Source organism: Drosophila mojavensis, unplaced genomic scaffold (assembly GCF_018153725.1).
Source record: "Drosophila mojavensis isolate 15081-1352.22 unplaced genomic scaffold, ASM1815372v1 contig_36, whole genome shotgun sequence".
NCBI classification, from domain to species: Eukaryota; Metazoa; Arthropoda; class Insecta; order Diptera; family Drosophilidae; genus Drosophila; species Drosophila mojavensis.
Genome location: NW_025318858.1, coordinates 17,770,574 through 17,796,637, shown reverse-complemented (window position 1 = coordinate 17,796,637; position 26,064 = coordinate 17,770,574). Strand labels below are relative to the sequence as shown.

Genomic DNA, 26,064 nt, shown 5'->3' with positions numbered 1-26,064 from the left:
AATTGTTATATGAGAGCAAATCAAATCACTTTTGTGAAAGCTAAAAGAAATATTTTTATGTGAGCGTTCTCTTCATTCTTCAGTCTGGGGCGTGGCCAATTTCAAATTAACATATTTGAGTATAGAAGGCTGGCAATTATTGTCGGTTTTTTGTTTTTGAAGTTAAAATCTGGAAAATCCAATAGCTACGCTCTTTATGAGCGTAATAAAACGAGAAAAACAAGCTAGAACTCAAAGTTATTTTAACTATATTATACTGCATATCATTTATACATTTTAAAATCTAATAATAATAATCCATATCGCAGCAGATATCGATATTGATATCTGTTGTCAGCACCTGATGGTTTTCTATAAAATATATTTAACAACAAATACAAGAATAATAGATTCACAAACTGCTTCAGATTGATTAAACGTAATTTTTTGGAAATTTCCATTCATCGCATTTAATCATTGAATAGATCTTGAGCAATCGCCCGATTATGATATCTTATATCAGCTTCATTTATGTGAGCTAATAAAACGAAATTGTTTATTTTCCTTGCTTCGGCTGTCACAATGAAGCTCTGAAATCTTTCTACGACAAATGCCTATCAAAATTTGATAAGAACAAATCAAATGCGATATCACTTCAAATTTGAATATATAAGAGTTTTGGGTTTTATTAAATGTGAACTTGGCCCAAAATCAACGATGTTTCGCTTTGGTGGTCGGCATTAATCAAAATGATAAAATTGTTTACAAAATAAATGCTCATTTGATTGTGTGTGATGCATGCTTTGTCTGCTGTTATCTGCGATGCCAATTTCAAATCACGTTCGGCACGATAAAGGAAATAAATCTTGGCACCAGCGGAAATACTATAGGAACTCAACTCCACAAATTGTTTATGAACTTCAATATTTAAATAGCATTTAATGATATTCATTTCAGCTATTTGGGCTATGACGTTCACAGACTTGGCAAACAAATCATCAGATATATCATTAGCTAGATATATAAGTATGTAAAGCTAACAACAATGTGTTTTTGGCAATGATAAATTTATGGAAAACTTTTATTCATGTGAGTGCATAGCTGGGGGCAATTGAGCATCACGTGCTTCAGTGTTGCTTGGGCGCCGCTCAGTTATCTCTAAGATTTTATCTGCTTTAAGTGGTTCTACTTTCTGCCAATTTTTATATAAATTCTACATTGCCCGCGAATATTGATGGCTTGTGCTTAAATGTGCCCATTCGAGGTCTGTCACATGAACAGTTATAGATATCATCTGTGTTCTGTCCATGTTCAATGTGAAACGACCTTTATTAGGCACTCGATGGAGCTAGATGATATCTGCAGAGTTTTTATTTGGAGATAAATCACGCTTGTCTTGATTTTTCATTCTGGATTCTTAATTCACAATAATTGTTTAATATACACTAATATTCCTGAAAATGAAATTGTATATATTTTTCAAAAATTCCTACCTATATAAATCTTAATATTTTCATTAGTAAACTTTTTCGGATGAGACTTTTCTTATACTCGTAGAAATTAACTACCAAACTATAACATATAGCTATAACAATATCATTAAATATGAAAGAGTCTCTCATAGTTCCTGCAGCTGTATGAAATCTTATCTGTAAAAATGCCTTTAAATATGAACAAATTTCCATTTTGCTCTGCTTAATTGAAAGTAATTAATAGCCTTTTATCACATTAACAATTTAAATGCACAGCGAAACAACTTTTCACTCTTTAATGTGCATCAACTGATTGAAAATTAAAAAAAAAAAAAATGTATATAAAATGAATTTATTATCTTTCTTGAAATCGAGCTGGAGTTTCCCAGTTCGTACTCGTGGTCATGTGAAATATTTGCTGTGCGTTGCATCGCCACATCCGTAGCTGCATATCAAAATTCGCATTTAAAATTATTTGCATAAATACGGAAAAAGTTTTAAGTGAAATATCAATTTCGTTCGGCACTCAAATTAAACTGCGTAAAATGCAAACAATATCGTACATTAAATTATTTTTGTACGGGACTCTAGCTGAACTGTGCAAATAAAACTGGAATTAACTAAAGCTTTGCCTGCATTTATTTAATTGGGTTTTCTCCAATCATTTCAAACAAACTATCAAAGCAAACCAAATTCACGAACATCAAAAACCGAACAACAAATAGGCCCAGTGGACGTAGCTGACCAAAGAATACTCGGGCATAATTTATAAAACTAAGCTAAGTTTATTTTTGTTAAGTTGAGAATTAATTTTAAAATGATCGAAGATATAATTTTATAGGTAATATATAAATAATTTTTTGGAAACCCTATACAAAATTGAGTCTCCTCTCAGCAATGAAAGAAAAAGATCCTCAAATTTTCTAATCATTTCGAAAATAACAGCCACATGACAAACATCCACAGAGATCTCATATACTCTCCATATATTTCGAAGCGGGCATTAAAAAAAATTTAAGAGAAATCAAAGCAAATGAGGCAAATAGAATATAGAGGAAAAATTTAGGAAGAGGAGCATTAGCTGAATGGTGACGTAGAGGGAGTTGCTATAGAGTTAGCCATAAATTAACTTTGACAAAATTACACACACACAAGCACACACGCACACTCACTCACTCACTCGGACAGACAGAGGAACACACGCAGAGCACACACACACACACACATTTAGCACATTAAAATCCAAATCACGAAGTTGGAGGAGCAATTTCAATTAAAGCTAATTACAGCCAATATCGAATGCCAACAATGTCAAGCGTCAAAGGCACAGAGCACGACGAGCACAAGCAAAAGGACGACCATGCGACATTCGTTGTGGACAGCGACGGCGACGGCGACGGCGACTGCGACAGCGACAGCGACAGCAACTGCGATTTGGCAACACACTCGGATGTGGCATCAGCGGTTGTGGGCGGACGAACTGTCCGTGTAGCCGGTGGACTGTGGCACAGTTATGGATGCGATGCGTTACACTGCAAGAAATCGCTGTGCAGTTGAAAGAGAGCTGAGAGTTGCCTTAACTATCGAGGCACGCAGAGCAGAAGTCAGCTGAGTTGATCAGCTTATCAAGTTTAGTTTCTAAGAAAGAATATAAAAAGAGCTCAACTATTGAATGTATTATTATATGAACAAGCTGAATAGCTAACCAATGCTATCTGTCCCGCGTTCATCTCCAATACTACAAAATCTTACAGCCCTTTGGGAAATCTCTAGTAAGGAAGACGTATACAAAATCTAATCTTCAACAAATTTAGTCGTTAAACAGAAAGAAGGAAACTTTGTGCTTCTACAAGCAAGGCAAAGAAAAGAAGAAAAAAAACACAACCACACACACTCTCGGCCCGATGCATGTCAACAGATAGAGAGAGAGTGCAATCTGCCAGGTGAGCGGCTGAACAGACACCTGTGCGGCAAAGAGTTATCAAGCAGAATAAAAAATTTCAGCTCGCGGGCGCAAATAAATGTCGCTGTCGCCAGTGATGCTAACGTTCGTGTCCACAACTGTTTGGGGTGCAGGCGTGGCTGAAAGGCGGCCTCAGAGAGAGGGGCGTGGTTGTTGACAGGTAGATGATGACGCGTACTGCACTTGCCGCTGCCGCAGCCGCCTCCGCAGCCGCTGCCGTTGCCGTTGCCATTGCCACGAAATAATTAAAGCAAATTTGCACTTCAGACAGTGTGCCAGAGCCGGCGACCCACAACAACACAACAAGCAGAGCTCGCCCAGGTGCTCGACAAGGGCAGAAACAACCACAGGCCGCATCCACAGACTCACACACTCACACACTCATACATTTGCATTCACAGCGAAAGCCAGAGCCAACGTCAACAATAGAGAACCACGCACAACAACGCCAGTCAGCCGGCAAACTATGCGAGGAAAAAAACACACACATTCAAATTACATATATGGATATACATATGCATACATACATACATGCATACATGCATTACATGTATACATATATAGGTACATATATATAATATGGAACATAGCCAACAATGGCAGTGAGTGGCAGAGACACGCCCAGGGGCGGACTACTCAGCCAAGGTGTTGTGTCAAGCACACATAAAAAGCGTTCAAAATAAAAGAAAAGAATGAAAAAAATACATATACATATATATAAATAAATGTATATGCATAAATATAAATACAAAAACAAATATTTAAGCTTCGCTTAAGTTGCGTTTGCTTAACTTCCATTTTTATTTTGTGATTGTTACCATAACTGATTAAATTTGAAATGAAAACTGACCCCGTTTCAATTAAAAATTAATACTAATTTAATTAATTATAAGTTAATTAGCGCTGCTTAAATGTTGCACAAGCTTTCGACTCTCAAGAGCTGGTGAAGAGCGGCAAATATTCGAGTCGTCTTTGATATGAAAATGTTGCTTAAAATATGAAGACATAAGACAACGAACGAAATTTTATATAAATATAATATTAAATGTGTATAATGAATACAGAACAAATGTAAATAAAAATAAAACAGATAGCTCATCTCCAATATACTAACCTACTACTAAATATTTACCTATCTAAATAAATAATTTTGTTTAATATTCGTCTTCTTTCCTAAAAATGATTATAGGTAGAGCTTAAGTATGTATACGATTTTCATAGTATGAAGATTAGGACTATATATCATATACATATGTAAATATAGTTCCCTCTATAATTTCATAAATTCACTATTTATGTGAACAGTTTAGTTTTTCTCTGACTTGAAAATTATAATTATATTTACATATGTTACTGGTATTATTTTTTAAATTTTCATTTCAAATTATATGGTTAAGCCTACTTGCTGCTAGTGCTACGACCTTGTGAGTGTATTTTCATTTATTTTGTATGTATGCACTTATATTGGACTTTCTGTTAACCGTCTCTATAGATCAATCAGAAAATTGTAGAATTTAATTAAATATAAGTTAATATTTCATTCAAGTATTTTAAAAATTATAATTATTTATTTACACATTTTTACTAGCAAATCTTACATAAAATCCGTACTTGGGCTTCATTTCAAAAAAGTTTGAACTCAAAATTTTGATTTTCAACTCTACTTGACTACTTATTTTAAGGAAATCTACAAAAATAAAACGAAAAAATATTTAAATAAATTCAGAGCAGTATATAATTTTAAAAAATAAAAATTAGAACAAACAATAACAATTTTTAGTCAACAATTTATAGTTATTTTCAGTTCAATTTGATTGTGCTTAATATGCCAGGAAATATTCTAAGGCGCCAAATATAGGCGACTGAAACTGCTGTTCGCGAACGCTCGCGGGCCTGGGAAACGAGAGAACACAAAACACGAAGTAAAACAGTGAGAAATCAGCTAGCGACAACGACAGCGACAACAACAACAACAACAACAGAAATAGCGTTTGGAGAGGGAGAAAAAAATAGATGCTGAGCGCAACAAGGAGCAATGCTTGTATAGAAATGCCAACGCAGCAGCGAAAACAACAACAACAACAACAACAGCAAATACAAGAGAAATGAGAACAACAGTGAATGGCAACAATAAACTGAGCTTGCGCCGAAATTCGAAATGTGTGAAAGCAGCGCGGCTCTCAGCGCTGCTCGGCAACGAAGCTGGGAGACAACAATGGCGAGATGGCAACATAAAATCATGTACATACATACATAAAGGCGAACATACGAGTAGACCCACACACACACAGAAACATTATAGCGGCAGCACCAGCACGAAGTCACAGTCGTGTTTGCTGTTCGCATTGAACGGTGAAAGGCGAACAGCAGGAATAGCTCCCAGAGCCAGCATCAGATTCAAAGTCACATTTAGCATGCGTGTCCGTGTCCGTGTGTTTCTGTGTGCGTGTGTCGATGATTCAAGCAAAAAACACAAAAAAAAAAAAAAAAAAAAACCAAAAAGCTTTTCAACTTGAAATTGAACTGTGTGAATTGAAAGAAGAAGCAGCTGGCACTCACACAAGAGACCGACAAATTGGAGAGCGCAGTGAGCTATCATTGTTGCCGTCGCATCTACTGTTGTTGTTGTAGCGGATGCTGTTGTTGTGGGAGCAAAAATATTTTAACGCAATTAGAGACCGAAGCATCGTCGTGGCATCAGATCCAGAGCGAACGCGCACGCAGATGGACACGGTGCACGGATAAAATCAAATAGAAGCCGTAACACGCAGCACAGTGTTTTTGTATGTGAATGCCTGAAACTCCATAAACCCAGTTTTGCAAAAAACGTGGTGAAACGTGCGCCAACGAGTGAGTTAGTGAGTGAGTGAAATCATAGTAAATGCAAAGCGACTCAATTAACTGTGAAATCCAGCTGCATCAAGAACAAACTATGAGGTGTGAAGAATAAGTGAGCGGGATAGCGAAAGTGAGAGCGAGCAAGATAGACGAGCGCAAACAATTTGTTGAATACTGCTGCGTTCGCACTAGCGACCGAAAGAAAGCAAAAGTGAAGAATATCACACAAACACGCACACAAACAAACAGGCGCGCTCACAGACACACACTCACACACATTAAGAACTCTGTAATGCGTGTATTTGTGTAACTACTTAATACAGATGCAAATACAAAATTTCAATATACACACGCACACATAGGAAAGCGCAAAAAAGAGTGCTGCCAACTAAAGTTGAGTGGAAAAAAACCTCAGCAAAGCCCAGCAAGATTGGCGGCGCATAAGTTAAAAGGACAAAGACGATTAAACAGCTTCGCTGTCGGCGACAGCGGGAGCAGCAGGGACAGCGGTAACGGTAACGACAGCGGCAGCAGCAGCGACAGCATCAGTACGAAAGGTGAGCGCAAAATAAGTCATGCAAAAAGGCAACAACTCAAGACAGGCTGCCGAGCTAGCAGAGGGGCGGGCTGGGCAAGCAGTGTCAAGAAAACCGCCCGAAACAGATTTCTTTCCTTTTTTTCTGCTCCTTCTTGAAGTGACAGTCGTCGCCTCACCAAAACGACTCAAGAGGTGACAGCAGCGCCACTGGCAGCTCGCAGCGGCAGCGGCAGCGCCTTCGTATGCTCGGATTCGTATTGTGGGGAGTCGTGCGTGCTCGCGAGTTACGCACGAAGACGTCCGCCTTTTGGCTCTCCCACACACACACACACAACTGTTGTGGTTGTTGCTGTTGTTGTTGGTGCAAACACACTTAACACAAGTAAAAGGCAAAGCGAAAGAGCAACCTGCAAGCCTAAAACAACAACCGCAACAACAACAATTACGTTGATGTCAGCAGCAATGGCGGCGACAACGGCAACGGTGATAACTCATGTCCTACTGACATTTTTGGGTCAAAAACTAAAATATTATGTGTGCTATCTCCCTTCCTCCCGCCACGCTAGTTGCCTTTTGTGCTGCTTAGCTGTAACTGTATTTGTATTTATATTTGTACTTGTGGCTTGGCAGTCAATATTTTATGCGTCTGCTCCGTCTGTTGCTCTTCCCGTCTCGCTCTCTCATTCCTGCTCTCGTTCTCGCTCTTTCGCTCCTCTGTCACATTCCGACAGATTAAAATTGCATCCGGTTAGAGCAAACAAAAGTGTTTTGGCTTCGTTTATAACATACAAAATTACCAAGCAAGGCGCGCAGAGCATCCACAAAAAAAAGGGGCGCTACAACAACAAAAATAACAATGAGCACCAACGAAAACAAACAAAATGGCGGGCAGCAAAAACAGAACGCGAAGAAAAAAAATTAAAACAACAGCAACAAAAATGAATTCAGAATAAAAGTCTTAATTGAAATTTTTGCTTGAAATATGTGCAATGGGATTTTTAGAGGGCGCTCTGTATGCTCACTGCTACCTAAAAATGGAAGCAAGGCCATGGAAGTCGAAATGCCAGCGACACGTTACATATGGGTGTGTGTGTGAGTGTGTGAAAATCGCTGAGTGTGTTTGTGTGTGGGTGTCATCGTATGTGTGTGTGTGTGTTTTTAGCATATCTTTGCCAACGGCAACTTTTGTTTGCCAGTCATGGCAAAAGTCGTGGGGTGTGTCCCGTTCCTCCGCAAAGGACACAATCTTGAATGACTTTTGTTGTCTTTGTATTTGTAACAACATTTTTCAGGTTGGCGTGCAAATTGCTGCCACCGTCGCTACTGCTGCTGCTAAGCTGTTGTTTAGCTGCCAAGGCATCTCTTTGTAGCCGTGCTACGGAACAACGGTAATCAACGCTAAGCCAAATAGCCAAAAGCTGAATATTCGATGAAGAGCAATTACATCGCCTTTACAAAATATGCCAAACAATTTATTCGAATTTCTTATCAGCTCGAGAAATGTGTTTTTGAGATAGCCGCATATAATATAAACTGAATTTATAGCTTTTGCTTGAGCTGAAAAAAAATGACGAAATTTATATTAAAATGTGTAGCTAAAAATAAGTCACAGGAATTATATTAAAAACTGTTGACATCTAATCTAGCTAATCATGATAGTGGTATGTTAAACATATATACCTAGCAACTACAAATTATAGCCCCTTTCTATACATATAGCCCTATTTATATCTTACAATAGGTCGTCACACAACATTTTTCAACCAAGTCAAAACATGTCTCTAATCTATGCATTATTACTCATACGCATAGTTGGCAATGCTCAAATACATGTCGTACATGTTGAGTAATGCCTTAAGCTGACTCAGACTCAAGATTGATGGTAAATGGTCACCCTAATCAATTGTCTTGTCAAGCAATTTGTTAGTAATTCTTTCAAATGAAACTACATTTTCGCTGCATACTTTTGTGAGCAGCCCTTGTGGCAGAGCTTAAGTGGCAGACCTAAGGTCCTCAAGACCTATTGGACGTAGATAGAAAGTTAAATATAGACATTCCCATGATGATGTTTTTAGCTTGGTGGGAAGATGCTTAGATGAGAAGGAGATGAAGGTAAGTGGAGTCCTTTAAATTCTCAAGTGAGGAACTTTAGGACGCAGCTCCTTCGAGAATTAACAAACCCTGAAGAATATTTAATATTGTTTATTTTTATTACATTTTAGCTCAGTATATATTGCTATCAATATTTAAAAATAATAATGTATCTGTACATTATTGGTCAGGACGATGATCTGCGTTGATTTATCTTTGTCCGTGGAGCGCTTCACCAATAAGAGCTAGATAAATTTTGCTAGTAGGTCTCTACAACATACCAATGAATGTTGTCCTAGCGTATCTAAGGGATCCAAAATATGCATTATACTAAATACCATTGCATAACTTAGGGAGCAGCCGCGGATGTTGGGGCTCAAATTCGAAATGTAAATAGTAGAGCATCCTCAGCTGAAGAAGCGTTATAATCTAAAAAGATATGAAAGAGCCGAGAGGCTGAATGTGTTGGGATAGGTTCGAGCTTACCTCTTATGACTCATGACAAATATTGATGCAAACATCATGATTTCTGAATCATGAAATTTCCTAGATTTCTAGATCTTTTATAAATTAGCCTTCCACTATAAACATCGTCAACTTTAACTAGTTATAAATTGTATAGCTCTATAAAGTTTTCACAGCGTGTGAAATCAACGCACATTAACTGCGTGTTGTCATGATGCTGCGGGCAGTTGTTAGTTTTTTAGTTTTTATCATGAAAAGTTTGTAGCTAGTTTTCCACATGAATATTCTTACCTCTCTATTTAGCATTTTAAAATTATTTAATATGTGTCTCAAATTTATTCTTAGTTTACAATTCTTCCGCCAAATATATTCTATATATTTTCAATTTAATTGTAGTCTAAAAATATTCTCTCGAATACGAAAATTTTGATAGTAATACAAGTTAAAAGTTGATCATTGTAGCAACTGCTTCAATTTCAAAAGTTTTTTAGAGATATTCAGAACAAACCAATTTCGAATAATGATATTTATTTCTAGTTTTATTACTTTTATCTTATTGAAAAGTTTCTCTCTTTCTCTACTTCCTATATAAATTGATGCTTATAAAAGTATATATGCTGAAAAGTTTCCATCTATCTTTTTCTACATGCAAAACTTCATGTTAACTGCCCAGCCCACTCTACCCGCCCCTTTACAAATAAATTGTTAACTCAAATTGTAAAAAAATCTTTTCATTTTTTTTTTTTTTGTTACAAGTTTTACGCTCTGAAAACGTTTTTTGGTATTTGTTGAGCACTTGCAAGTTGCTCGGATTCAAAAATCAATTGATTTGCATTTAATTTATGCCATATTTTAAGAGTTCATTTAAATGGAAAACAATTTGTCAGACCTTTTGGCCTTACCTACCCAACCCATCCCTCCCCTCCCCTCCCCTCCCTGTCCCCGCGCCCAAATCTTCGTTGATAAATGGCCGCGTGCGTGGCAAGGTGAAGTATTATTGCAGCACTTGCAGCACTGAATAATCATTTAGCTGATTGTCGGACATAAATCCAAATAAGCTTTTGATGATGCTGCACGCAACGTCAAATTCATTTGGCTTTAATAAAAAGGAAAATTTGAATCGAATAACGAAGTGGTTTAGTCTGTCAAATGTGTCGAGGCGTGGGCGGGGGCGTGGCGTGTGACGCGTTATCAAGGCATTTTCCTTTTATATGCGAGCAACAACAGAAAAAAAAACACACACATATATATATAAATGAGCACACAAAAACGTATCAAAGGTGGCCACGCCCACATACAAAGAACGCCCACTTGACTTTATCACAGTGTGCGCTCCATAAAACGGCCGAACGAACTCATCTGTATTTTGGGCCTTCTGTTGCTTTTTGTTATTGTGCAAACGGATACATCTTAGTTATTTGTCTGTGTAAATCAGACTGTGCGTGTATGTGTGTGTGTGTGTGTTTATCTTGGCCAGCAGGCTATATAGTTTATCTATGTGCATGTTTGTTGTTGCTGCTGCACGCTTGTTGTCGACTTTTGCGCACTTATTCCATATTTAAGAGGCAATTTATATTCCCTTTTTTTTGTGCTGCTGTATTTTGCTTCTTGCTGTGCAACTATGCCGCAAATGCCATTCAACTTTCAGCTACAGTTTCCGTTCGCGACTGTTTCTGATTTCTCTGGGCCGGCCCAGAACGGCCTCGCCTGGCCTGGGCTGGCCGGCCACACGCCCGCACACACGCTCCATGTCCCGGCTGGCAGCTGAAAAGCTGCTGCCTGCCTAAGCTGTCCATCCTTTTTGCCTGTCAGTTTTTAGAGACCGTGCGTGTGTATGTGACTCTGTGTGTGTGTGTGTGGGTGTGTGTAGCCAATTATCATTTTCTTTCTCGTTTCTTTTTTCATATATATATTTTTTGAATGAATAAAAACGACTCTTGACTCCAGACAGGATGTTGCCTGTCGCGCGTTGCTATACACAGGATGTATCTAAATGGCATTTCCATAGCCACGCTTTGGACTTTTGCACCTTGCGGCAATTGCAGTGCGTTTTTTTTTTTCCACATTTTTATTGTGTCATAAATTATTCAAACGTAAACATCATCAGCAGCAGCAGCAGCTGAAGAAGCATCAGCAGCAGAAGCAGCAGGGGGCTAAGGACATGCGAGGCAGCAGCGTTTTTTTTTTTTATACCCTGAACCCATTGAAAATGGGAAATCAGGGTATAATGGTTTTGTTGAAATGTATGTAACAGGCAGAAGGAGGCGTGGCAGACCCCACAAAGTATATATATTCTTGATCAGGGCGACGAGCTGAGTCGATTTGGCCCTGTCCGTCTGTCTGTCTGTCCGTCTGTCCGTCTGTCCGTATGTTTGAACGCGTCGATTTCCGAAGATATAAGAGCTAGAGACTTGAATTTTTTTTTTAAATGACCGTATATACAGCGCGGACGTCGAGTTTGCTTTTAAAATTCGATAAATCATCTCGTTATGTTTTTATCGAGTAAAAACATTCAAGTTCAAATCAGATGCCACTATAGCTAATTGTGAATGATTTTTCTTTTTTTTAATTTCTCAAATATTCAATATAATATGTAGATCATATGCTGAAAGTTTCATTAAATTCCGTTCAGTCAAAAATTAATAAAAAATAATCAAATATTTGGCCAATTAACAAACGCACGTGCAGCAGCTACAACAGCATCGTATGCGTGTGCACACATACATTCAAACTTCTTCTAGAAACATTCGTTGAATCACATCAGCTGTTAGTTTCGTTTAGTTTTGGTAGATGGCGCAGCAGCAGTGAATCTATTTGAGTTTTGCCAGCGCCACTAGCAGGAGTGGGTTGGCCTAGTGTGTTAGCTGCATGACGCTCGATCGAGATGTCGCGGTTCGAATCCCGATCGGTGCAACTGATGTGAACTTTTTTAATTGTTTCAAAATATTTTTATATTTTCATAAATGAGTTTTCTATTTAATTTATATTTTTAAATACAACGAAATTGAAATTTTAACTATACTTTATGTGCGTTTTTAATAGTTTGGTTATTCTAGCAGATTCTTAGAATCACATCAGCAGTTAGTTTCGTTTAGTTTTGGTAGATGGCGCTGCAGCAGTGAATCTATTTGAGTTTTGCCAGCGCCACTAACTGGAGTGGGGTGGCCTAGTGTGTTAGCTGCATGACGCTTGATCGAGGAGTCGCGGTTCGAATCCCGATCGGTGCAACTGATGTGAACTTTTTTAATTGTTTCAAAATATTTTTATATTTTATTAAATGAGTTTGGTATTTTATTTATATTTTTAAATACATCGAAATTGAAATTTCAGCCATACTAAATGGGCATTTTTATATGTTGGGTTCAGGGTAGTATCTAGTCGAGCACTCTCGACTAGAGTTTTCTTACTTGTTTTTTTCTCATTATCAGCAGCACCACGCGCTTAACACACACCCACCCATCCACTGGGGAAGGAGGGGGAGAGATATGCAGCACAGTTCTGTACATTTTATATAGCGTCCTTCTGGCTGTCCTGCACAGACGCCGATGACGCGGAAACAGACGCAGGACGACGCACTTGGCGCATAAATAAAGGCGCCGCCGCCGCCATCACTTGATAAATAAGTAGTGCACGTAGGCATTCGGCATAATGAAGCGAGCAGCCCCACACCCGACAACCGACACCCGACAGCCCCGACAATCGACATCCGCCCTTCAGCAGGGGCCGCGCTTATGGCCAGTGTCCCCAATTTGTTGTGGGGCACAAGCGGCGTATACGTAATCACGCATTGATATGCCACTTAGCTCGCATCTGGCAGCACGCACGAGCGACCCTAGAGAGAGATAGAGTGAGCGAGCGAGAGGGGGGTAGGGTTGGCTGATTTATGCAGTTGATTTTACAGTCTTAACTTTATTGTTTTTTATTACACAATTATATTTCCTTTCAATGCCACACACACACACACACACGGGAGATACAGGATAACGTGTCGGGAAATTGGAGCCAAATTAAATTTATGCCAATTTCAAAATATATACATTTACGAGCTGCCGCTGCAGCTGCTGCTGCTGCGACTCTGATTACATGTTAATTAAACTTATTTTCATATGAACTGCCCTTTGTGCGGCAGCACGGCGAGCTCTTCCAATTACTGCAATTACATCGAAGTGCGGTGTCAACATTCACGGCTACTCATTTGCAGACCCAAGCGCCACGCCCACTTCAACTCAGTTTACTCATTATGCATTTTTTGCAAATTACTAGTTAAATATGTAATTTGAACAACAAACAGTTAAAGCAGCTCTAGAGACCACCAAATGAACAGCATTCATTCCCTTTGGCCGAAGCCAAATGAACTATTTTATTCAGCATTTAATAAAGTTTACGAACCACCTCAACAGCTTCAGCAAGTGTTGACAACTCTTGTTGGTTTGCGTTGAGAGTTCGAAGAGAAGTCTCTTCACATTAAATGCAACCGAAATTTAAAGTGTTTTATTACCTCATCTTTAAGTCTCTTTTCTCTTATATCCAAAATCAGAATCTTAAATGTGCTTCGAGTCATTTGAAATTCTTATTGGCCGCTTCAAGTTAAGATTTGCAGCTTTGTTTATATTATTTGTGCTCTCAGGTAAACTCGAATGTTCACTTTGGCACAATTATTAAATTCTATTCATTTTTTGGTTTTCATTTCACAAATGTCTTTCCTTTGTTACACGCTAAATATTTAAAAAATTAATTTGCTCTCTTTGTGTCTTGCGCTTGGCGTCGCATGTTTCCGCTTTTTTATCATAAATATTTTCAGTTTTCTTTTTATTTGCCTTCATCTTCTTTAACTTACTTTTGTGAAACTTTTTAAAAGCCCTAAGGAAAACTAACTTAATAACTTACCTAAATTGGAGTGCCACAAGTTTAGGTGGCCTTTTTTATCAGCAACAAATTAATTTGACGGTATTTAACTTTTATATATTAATATCTAAAATGTTCAAAATTAATACTCATATGTAAGTAGACAATAGTATTATTAAATATATTAAAATTGTAATGATTTTTTTTATTTTTTTTTTTTATTTTATGTATCTAAGATCTAAGATATTAAACTTTTCAAACTTCTCCCGTTGCTTCAATAATCCAACTGCCCACTCTTAACCTTTATTATACATACATATATACACGCATTTTATTTTTAGTTAAATCCAACTTAGCAACGCATCTTATCAACCAAAAAAAAAAAAAATACAATAGTGGAAAAGAATACAGATTTTCGTCCAACCCCTGAGGCAACTAAAGCAACTCACAACATAAACCCATAACAACAATGTTTCTCTTGTTACTAAAGACTCTTAAATACACATTTATGTAGAGATTAGCTTATGACAACATTTATACAATGGCAATATTTTTGGCTACAGGTTCAATATGATTTTAGTGTAGACCGAATATAAAGTATATAAATATTTTCAAGCAACTTCTGTAGGGAATCTAGTCTATGAGTGAATCAATCAATTGCTTAGTTACTCACTCAGTCTTGTTGCTAGATGAATTCAGTAAAACTTAGCTAGACAGTCAATCAATCACTCAATCAGTCAGTCATTTTAATTCGTGATTCAAGTGATTTCACTTAAATATTTCATACAATTACCAAGTGGCTCAAGTCTTTCATATTTCGGTCTCTTTAAAAACATAACTGAAGGGAAAGAGCAAATTGTTTTTACAGCTGACCTACATGAGTTCCTTTTAATTGCACATAAGAATTAATTAGTGGCATGCGCTGGCAGCTACAGCAGAAAAAATGGGCAATAAGATGAGCGACGAAATTGCTGGCAAGATAAAGGCTGACAATTAATTCAGCTATATATGTACATATATATTTCATATCTGTGGGAATCCTTTGTCGGGAGTACAGAGTGTGTATGAACAAATGACGCAGTTACGCTACAAATTCACACAAGAAAGAAACTTGAGAAGCTTTTTAATCAACTTCATTTTGAAGTATGACAACTAACATATAGCTACAGACTACCCATAGCTTTGACATGCATGTTGAATTTTTTTGTAAATTTAATTTAAGACATTCTATTTCTAAGGCAGTTTAATTGTTGAATATTGTTCAATATAGTTATGTTATACTCTATTAAACATTTACAAACAGCTTTAACATGCATGTTAAATATTAACAGCAGCTTTCGAGTAAAATGTATTTAGCTTACGCTAGCTAAAATATTTGTATGGTTTGCTCTCATTGTTAATTCAGCATCATATATTTACACAGCAGCTTAATTAGTACTCCATGAAACCTTAACATGCATGTTAAATACTAATAATCACTCTCAAGTACTCTCTCATCAAGATTGATAAGCCTTACTTAGGCTATTACTAGTAATATACGACTAGAGAGCAATCCAAGTACGCCTAAAATGTATGTTAAATATTATATTTAGTTTGGCAATGCTTAATCAAGCTTAATCAATCAATTATTTCCTCATGTAGCTTTAGCATGCATGTTAAATAACATAAGTCAACACTCAAGTAAGACTAGATTGCTAAATCTTAGACAAACTATATTCATATGAGTATTCCAATCCCATACTTTAGGCTTAACATGTATGTTAAATGCCAACAGCAACAGCTGAACGAAATCTATAGTTGGGCAAACTCAAGAGATTGTCAAGTTTTTGGCAGGCCGTTTACGGAAAATGGGTTAATCGACTTCAATGCATGGCAAAGTTCTTCATCGATGCGAGCGACGAGCAGAAGCAAATCTCAAATGGAATGCTGTCAAAACCAGTGAGAGGGAGGGGGGGGAAGAGAGAAAGAGAGGGGCGAACGAACGTGCACAAGTTTTTGCTTCTGGGCGTGGCACGGGCTACAACGGAGATGCCGTTCAAATCGAATTGTATTCAAGATGCTCGCACTAATACTAACACAAACTGCTATTGTCTTTACCGCACACAAAGGGAAATTGTGTTACGGTACTCGTTGTTGCTCTAGTGTTATCTCTTCATGGAATATATACACTTAACAGAGACACATGCATAAATGTATGAGTGTGTGTGTGTGTGTGTGTTTGTATGTTTGTATGTGTGAGTACTTAATGGCAAGTATGTTTTGTTTGTGCGATTAATTCCATTGGCACCGATTGAAACTTTCCGCTTCAAGGCAGCAATAAATTAACGACTCGATATATATATATATATATATATATATGTTTATATTTATATAGCCTCGTGCAAGTATCGTAAATGAGCACACACACAGATACATACTTGACTGCGTATGTGTGTGTATTATGTTTGGCATTAAGTGCATGCTTTAATTTACATATTCATTAAATTACAAAAGGATCTCACAGTTTCGCATAAAATCCACTCGCAAAATGCGAAAAACACGACCCAGCCGTAGTCTAAGGGCATCATCGTGTACCCATCCATGTCCATGTCGATGTTCATGTCCATGTTTATGTCCATGCTTCGCATCCGCATCCACACATTCGCTTTCGCATTCACTTCCTGTCGCGCAGCTGTTCGAACTGAACGCCCAGGCGGATGATGAATATAAACTTGTGCCTGGCCCTCCCCAGAAACCGTTGGCATTTGCATTAGGCCCATTTAATTATACTAAGCACATAGTAAATAGTACGACAGACGGGCCTAGTTGCGTGTTTACACAGCGCTAAGGTGTGGGATATTTCGGTGCGAAACGGAGCGGGGATAGATCGGGGTGTATTCGAACCATTATTGCTATGTGCCTTATTATCCACTACACAGCATGGCAGCTCAACTATGGCACTTACTCATATCTGAGTACATGTTATGGTCCTTGAGTATTTGCCTGCGGATATCCTTATGCACACACACACACACATACACACGCGTTGTGTTTGCCCTGCCGCAGTCATAAATAATTTATGTCTGCGTGAATTGGTCAACTGGAGCCCGAAACTTTGTGCCTGCCCCACTAAAAACAAACGAGCATCTCTGATGTCTTCATCTTCATTTCCATGTTAATCCCGCCCCTGAGTCACCTACATACGAACACACACACAAATACACAAATACAGAGCATCATGTAGTGTGCAAATCAGCTGCTAGCCCATGTTTCAATTGCTACGCCCCCGTGGCCCCCTCCACTCCCCTCAAGCGTTGCCAACTCGAGCTCATTTGCATCAAAGCTGGGATTCAGCCATTAGGCGCAACAGTCCCTTGGCTCTAATTAGAGCACAGACCTTGCCCACACATGCAATTAATACACACACACACACTCACACATATATCAAACTTTAATTTGGCCACAGAGAATTGCCAAGTCGTTGTTTTAGATATATTTTCACATTATCAAATGACAGCAACATGCAGCATATAAATTTTACACTTCTGCCGCCCCACTTGATTAAATATTTGAGGTGTTTTAAGTAAACGTTATTTAATTACGGTCAAACTAACAAATTCATCAAATGGCATTGTTTTAGCCAATGCAAATGATTTATAGTGCAGTGAAATGTGCAACTGTTCAAATGCTCAAATGATTTTAATCCTTTTCAAATAATTTCTATCTTGACATTTTCGCATTTTGCATGCATTACTGCACTCAATATTCAATGCGCTTATCATAAAAACTGTCAACTATTTTCTATATTTTTTTAATGTTTATTTTACATTTTATGATAATTACAATTGCCTTTTATTACTATCTCCAACTAAGCCAAATCAGCCGGAAAACCTAACATTCAATAGAGAAAACAAAAAACAAAAATAAATTCTGCAGACTGCGTAAAGTTGCGCCATCAATTTATAATTAATTCTGATGGAATAAATTGTATTGTTCATTATTAAAATAATCATTTCTCTATCAAGTTTAGCCATAAATAATGCATGCATTGTAAGTAGCTTCTAGGTAAACCTATTTGGGCTTTACATATGTGCTAAATTTTATACGAATTTGAGAGGAGTCATTTAGTAGCGCTCTACTATGCAATTCTCATGAATTCAATTAAGTGTTGCATGTAAAAGATTTTAATTCAATTCAAAATTCAAATAATTATGCATAACATGAAAATACATTTTTTTTATTATACACAATATGAATTGATTAGTTGCGCTCTGCTATGCAATTCTCAAAAACGAAAAATTAAACATATTATATATGTATGTATATTTCTAAATATGGAATTCATATATATATATATTGGCATATTTTCAAATGACATTTTTTTCTTATTCTCCTTTTTCTTCTAGGGATGTATCTAAGTAAAACTTGGGAAGCAGAGTTTTACTGTTAGCTGGCAATATAATAAACGCGTGTGTTTATGTAAATATTTGGGTAAGTTTAAATTCTATTTAGAGAAAAACAGAAATACATTTTTAAATAGAAATAAATTTAAAAATAGTATTAAATTCAAGAGAAAATTAAAGCACGACAATTTTTAATATATTTGTTATTTATTTATTTTTTCAAAAATGTATTGCATACTTTTCAACCATGGCTGAGGATTCTGTGAAATATGCAAATTTATAAATGAATTCTTATAAAATCTATACTGTGAATGTTGGCCTATAAAAAGTGCTCTTTGTTTTCGTTTCTATGCGAAAAACGAAGCAACAAAGGCAGGAAATTGATGTGCAAGCTATTATTAACACAAAGCTAAACTGAATTAATGAAGTTATGAAAGTTCTTTAACATTGTTTATGTTTCGGCTGCAAGAGCTACGCAAAGATATATATATATATACTTACGTATATATATATGTATGTATATAATGTTGGCTCTCAAGAACGTTGGCTGCCTTCACAGCGAGCGGTCCACATGGGTCTGGTATTTCAATTTCCTAGAAAAAGAAATTACGCTTTCATTTTGTTTTTTAATTATAATTCACATTTGACCTTTTTCTGTGAGTGTGTGCGAAAATGATTTGTGAGAGTGTGCATGAGTGAGTGTGACTGTGAGTGTGACTCTCTATTTGCGTGCCGGCAGCTAGGATGTGCTCCTGTGCCGTCTCGTCTGCTCAGGCTGCTGTCAGAGCCGGTTTTGCCTTCCAGTTGCAAATGGCAAAGGCGAAACAAGCGTCAACCAGTCACCAGGCACCAAAGTTCAACTACAAAACATTTTCAAATGCCATTTAGTGCACCTAAAGCGCACACAGACACACTCACACACTTGAGTCGTGTGTGTGTATGTGTGTGAGTAGCCGGAACCATGGGCGGTGAAATTGCAGAACTTTCCCCTTTCATTATGCTGGGCAAAAAATAAACGAGGTTACATGCCTACTTGAGTCCACAACCGAATGAGACACCGCCTGCCAAGCGCTTGGATACTCTGCTCCCATTTTTTGTGTGTGTGTGTTGTTTTTTTTTTTTTTTCAAACTTTCTATATAAATATATATATAGTCGCTTCCCTGGTACTACTTCTAGTTTTTTTTTTTTTTTTTTTTTGTTCGGTTAGGAATCGCCAACTTGGCGAATTACATTCGGAAATGCAATTTTTGCTGCTCTCTTTTCGAGCAAATTTTTGTCAATAAAGCATTTTAAATCAACTTGGAAAAGGAAAACACAAACACACACAGCAGATCCTGGCACACATTGTAACTGTAAAGCTGCTCAATATATATGTGTGTTTGTGTGGGTTTTTTGGCTCTAGAGGGATATTATTAAGGTCGTTCTGCTTGTAATTAGAAAAATAAAATGATATATTTTTTTTTTTTTTTTTTCGTAAGCAGACAATATGAGAAAGTTGCGGCACAGTTGACAATTGGATTTATGGTCCAATCCATGCCCAATGTCAGGGCACAAAATTTCTCTTTCTCTTTTCTGTTCGAGTGGCAGCGCTGCGGTTGGGCAACCCTAACATGAAATTATTTTCCTGTGTGTCCGGAGCATCGAGCAACGAGCATCGAGCATCTCATGCCTCAATTCTTTGCGGACGGAAATCGAAAACAAGTTGGCCAACATACATATTGAAGCTGGAACATGTCGACTTTTCTTCTTCTACCTTTTTTTTTTAACTTTTATGATGACCAAATACCAAGCTGGGAAATTGCTTTTTAATGGGCTCTTTGTGGATAACTCATGCGATTTGTCAGCTCCTAAGCGATTATTCATTCAGATTTGTTTGAATTAAATGAATTATTATTATAAAGGGAATTGAATTAATGAATAGGAGTTTGTCAAAGATAAAAGTAAAAGAAATGCGAAATGGAAATTTTTGTTTATATTGATGTACTAATATATATATATATATATATTAAATTTATATATTAAAAGCTTACATGTATACATATTCAAGTTAGAAGGAAAATCACAAATATGTGGGTACAAAATTCTTAACTGTGTGAAAATTCCATCCATCCCAAAATATCCTTCAAGAAAAATCTCAAGTGTGTAGAGAATTTTCTCACACAGATTTATTTACCCAAACAATTTGAAACCAGATTTGTCCATTAAATTTCCCTTCAATATCTTGGGCTGCACTTTTTGTTTTAAATCAAACATTTCACTCGGAAGTTTCTTTAATTTCCGCCTTGCTCTGTTAATTTCCATTGTTTATCGAAGAGTTGAGAAAACAAGCCCTGTGAAAATTTTCGAAAAAAAAAAATGGCTAGAGTAAAGAGAACTGCAGCCAGCATGGGTGAAAGGATGCATAAGATGAAGCTTTTACCTTCCCTTTGCTATTTTCTTCGTATTTCTTTTGTATTTCTTTTTGTCAAACGGTTAAATTTAAAATGTCAATGAAGCACACAAAGTACGCCGGAAGAAAGTGTGCCGGAAGTAGAGACGAGTCAAAGCTGCAAGCAAAGTTTGCGATAAAATATTAAAAACAAAAAAAATGAGAATTAAATCAAGCGACGGCAAAGTGAACAAAGTTGAGTTTTTAATTAGAATTAAACGAGAGAACGCTGAGAGCTGGCTGCAAGGCATAAGGCACGTTAATTATTTTAATGACGAAGGTCAGAAAGGCGACAGAGAATGTAGGCGGCGAAAGCTGTGAACAGAATAAGCCAAAGATAAACTTTGCTAACGGTTGTCGAGCAATCAACTTATTTACATATTATATTAACAAATTTGAAATGTTAAACAAAAATTAAAGAAAAATTACAAAACAAAATTGAGTTATTTGAAAATTTTATGTTTGAATTAAGTAAACTATAGATATAAAGATATCTGTTGAATTCTATTATATACATATTACTTATATACTAAGAAAATATTTATTTATAGTTATTTTCTTCTTTTTTTAAATTTATATAAAAAAAAATTTAAAAAACTAACTTTTCATTAGAATCTAATCTAACAGGAAAAAAAAAACAAATTTACCAAATACCTTTTTGTTTTACATCAGGATGTATTATTCATTATAAATATTTGAATCAGAACGGCAGTTCCACTTAACAACAATTCGACAATAGCTATAGAAGAAAAGCAATCTCTTTCATTCCGATTAGATAAGCTATCGGAAATTGCAGCTCAACAATCTGACTTTCTTCGAGCGACTTTAAAAACTGGCGGGGCTAAATAACATTTATGTCACAGTTATGTCTAGTTAGCAAGTTTTCCACAGCGGAAACTTTTCTTTTTGAAATATATGTTTACGAGCAGCATGAATATGGCACATGTGTACTTAGGACCTTTTGCGAAACTTTCAAGCGTACTGCTCCACTCTGAGATGGTTTTTTGAGGGCGACTTTTTCAAGAAGTTGTCGTCCAACTTGTGCCAAAGCTCGCACTTTCGATGCTCCTCTTAGCCATAAGTTTCTTCATTGATTGCGCAACAAAGCGAATTTTTAAGATTTATTTTCGTCTTTTCTTTTCATTTTTACTCTCAACTACTGAGCGAAGTATGCTTAAAAAGAAATTTTCCTTCTTTTCAAAAAGAATCAATTAGTTTCATTAAACTGCAATTTACGACTAATTCATAAATTACATATAACTGAAGACTCGATTTGTTTGATGTAATTACTTACATTCCTATACAGAAAGTAAATTCTGAGATTTTCAATGTGGAAAGTGCCTGTGGTAAATAATAATTTCTTTCATTAAATACTGAAGGAGAATTGTGAGGATTTCAATGGGAAAATTCCTGTGGCTAAACAATAATTATTTGAAGAAAGCAATGGCCTTGTATATTTGATATACATAGATGGATGGGCTAGAAATTTTGAAATTATTTTTGGGACTAGTCCATTTTGCTTTAGTGAATCTCTATATAGATATATTTCGTATGTGTGTCTCTCTTTTATCTGCTTTGAAAAACATTTTCAAATGTTCACCTCGACAAGTTGATATTGCCCGACGAATACAACAGCCCAAAAACAGCAAAACATATAAATCATTTTATTTTCTTTTTTTTTTTTCGAGCTGTCGCCAGTGTTGCGTATATATAATTCATATGTCTATCTGCAGAGCGGGTCAACAGTGATTCATCTGCAGAGCTTAGTGATTTGAGGCCCCAAAATTGCGAACGCTGGCTTTCATTTGTTAGGTCCACAATTGACGTCGATATACTATTTATTTAGTTATCAAACAATGGAGGAGGCTAACAGCAACTCGAATTTCCATAGTCGAATTGTAGAGCGCTTGCTGTCAAATGATTGTTGATTATTAACAATATTTCAAAGGGCAACTCAGCAGTCAAATTTTAAAGCCATAATGGTGTATTCTTATAAAGAAAAAATTCAAAATACGTAAAATACGAACAATTGATTCATTTAAATTCAATGTAAATTAAAATTGTGATTTTCATAAAATTTGATTCTCTCTCAAATTCTAGACCTCTAACTCTAGCAAGAGGAAATTCAATTTTTGCAAATTTATCATGTTTTCAGTTGAAGTATATTTAGAAATAGTTTAGGATAGTAAAATATTGATAACGGATATATCAACGGATATATTAATTGGAATAAATAATGAATAAATCCCTCTTTAGATAAGATTGACCTATATGCTATATATAGGTAAAAATTCGTTTTTCAACCATGAGAACAAGTTTTTAAAAAATGATATAAATCATATAGTAACTCCCAATATACCATGTCTTTAGTATGCCACAAATTTTATAAATTGAGTTAACACTTTACAATTTCAAGTACATGCCTATAACAGTTTCCCAAATCCAAGTTAATTGTCCGTATACAGGGTATCTGGCTGTCTATCACACGCCACACACTCTTCAGCTAGCCAATAACGCACAATTGATGATTCGTCTCTGGGAATTTGATGTGCAGCACTTTAAATGGCTTCGAACAATGGCAGCGCATGCGAGCAACGAGCACTGCGACATGCGAAGTGCGACATGCGGCACGCAGCAGGCGGCACGCGGCACTCATCGGCGGAATTCATAGCCAGCTTATAGAAGATAAATAAAAAAGTAGATGGCTGAAAGGAGTAGACGGACGGAAGGAAAAGTGCTGACAAGCAGGCGACACGCAGGACACATTTCCCGTATGACAACTGTGAATGCAATTGGAGAATGCAACAATTTTTAATGCGCTTGCAACTTTTATTTTCGAGTTTTAATGCAAAAAGTTGCAAGCGCTCAATGTGTGAGTGTGTGAATGTGTGGAGTGTGTGTGGCAATTTTCTTTGGCAATTTTTTCTCCCGCTTTTTGTGGCGCGACTGCTTGCATGTCTGCTACTGCAACATTTCCTGTTTGCACTGCCATGATTTGCAGACATTGCCCGCCTCTCGCTGAATCCCCCTCCCCGCTCTCTCTATCTCTCTATCTCTGTTGCTCGCCCCAGTATGCGCATCTGAATGGACGTGTGAGTTGCCTGGAGAAATGTCTACTTGATGCTGCTTCAGCTGCTTTATCATCCTCTTCTTCTTCTTCAACTGCTCTTTCCCCCCCATCATCGTCTTCTGGTTGTATGCAACTGTTGGCTCGCATTCTACCTCATCTGACTGCCTTTCATGCAAAAATATGCAATTTTATCGGTCTTTACAGATTTGCCATAAAAAGAAAACCAGAAAGAACGACACACACATAAGTGTGTCAGCTGACAGTTGACACGACTATGAGTTATCCTGTAGATTAGTCAGCTAGACTAGAGGAAATGACTGAGATATTTGTTTAAATATTGTCGAGCTTTGCATATGAGATCTCTTAGGTATGAGGGTTCTATTAAAATGTAATATATGATCTTAATGGATTTTTAAGTTTAAGTAAATGGTATCAATATGAACTACGCAATTATCAAATCGTTCTTTATGTAAGTTCAACATGTGATCGATTTTTATCGATTGCATTCTCTATCAGTGTTTATAGATTAACAAATATCAACGTAACTGCTACAACTCTCCAATATCAGCAGAGACCTTATTCCATAGCTAGTCTAATCATTTAGTCCAATATTCTGATATCCCACTCCAAAATTTTTCTAATTTCCGGACAATGTCTCTCAAACTCATATTTCATATCTTCACATCCCAAACCATTCTATTTGCTCGCGAAACAGGGTATACAGATTACATAGCTGAGTTTGAAACTGTGCGGACTTAGGGCTTCGTAAAACGCATGGCATAAAAGACGTTTGCCAAGCAAAAATGTAAATATTTATCATACCGGAAACATGCGTTGCTTCTGCTACGTCTACTTCAATTTGTACTTGGTAAGCCCCTATCTTCCTCTCTCACTCCCTCTCTCTCTCTTCCTATTCTCGCTTCCCTCCTTGATTTCCTTCTCGCCAAACATGCTCTTAAAATCGCAAAAGAATGTTGCTACGCTTCACTCGCTCTGCTTAGCTCCCACTCTCACATCGCCGCCCCTCCCCCAGCCCCTTCGAATGGGGGCAACGAATATTGCAGCCAAATGCCGTTTTAAGCTTTTAGTTAATTTAAAAGTTGAAATTTATTTGAAAATCCAAACATTTTGTTACTTTCTGTCCCGACGACTGGTCGCGCCCGGCCCAACTGCCAACGCATTGTCCTGACTCACACCAGCCCAGAATTACAGCTAAGTGAAGTAAAAATGCGAAAAATGTAATAGAATTAGTAGTTAGTAAGCGACTAGCAGATACCCCGTAATGTCAAAAGTTATCCAATTGCCAAAAGTTTAGTAAAGTAAATTTGCCATAAAAGAGATAAGATATGATATAAAAGTTTATAAGTAAGTATTTTATAGAAAGTCTAGGCAGTGCGTACTAGGGAAGTATTCAATTTTACAACTATGAATGTTAAAAGTAACAGGAGTATAACACTGAATAGCTCAACAAACCCCAAAGAAGTTCTTGATTTAGCTTGAGGAGTTACTTTATATCATAATAATACATGAGCAAAACAATCGAAATATTAATGACAACTTTAATTAAGGATCAAGTGGCATTGGGTCTATTTATCACTGTAGGAGATATTATCCATTAAAAATAAATATTGTTTTAATGATATATAAGAAGTTAATATAATATTAAAATCAATTCGTAGTTTGGCATACAAATTATTTTCCCCAAGTATACTTACAAAAAATTTTTACATTTTTGTATACTCCTTCTAAACAATTTCTAGCGCTATAGGGTATACAAATATTTTGTTAAAAACGTGCCGACATTTTGGTTGTCAACACACACAATCGCAGAGCAAAAGAGATTGAAATGAAAGAGCTGTAGCTGAAGCTGTAGCTGGTCAGGGGAATACTTAGTACATTGGCAATGCTCTGTGTGGTGTCTGGGTTTCGGGTCTCATAGTTAAACTTTAGTTTTATAGATGCAATTTAGAGAAATTGTACGCTTGTCGTTCC

The 26,064-nt window shown here is 36.8% G+C and overlaps 1 protein-coding gene across 2 annotated transcripts in view; it reads left to right on the top strand.

The window, feature by feature from the left end:
• Positions 1-5,947: 5,947 nt before the first annotated feature.
• LOC6577162 overlaps positions 5,948-26,064 on the top strand; it is a 35,899-nt gene continuing 15,782 nt past the window's right edge. For both annotated transcript variants that reach the window (XM_002003095.4, XM_032728845.2), the window contains exons 1-2: positions 5,948-6,809; positions 18,577-18,661. The gene's annotated coding sequence lies outside the window, so the exon portion shown is untranslated. The remainder of the gene's footprint in view (positions 6,810-18,576; positions 18,662-26,064) is intronic.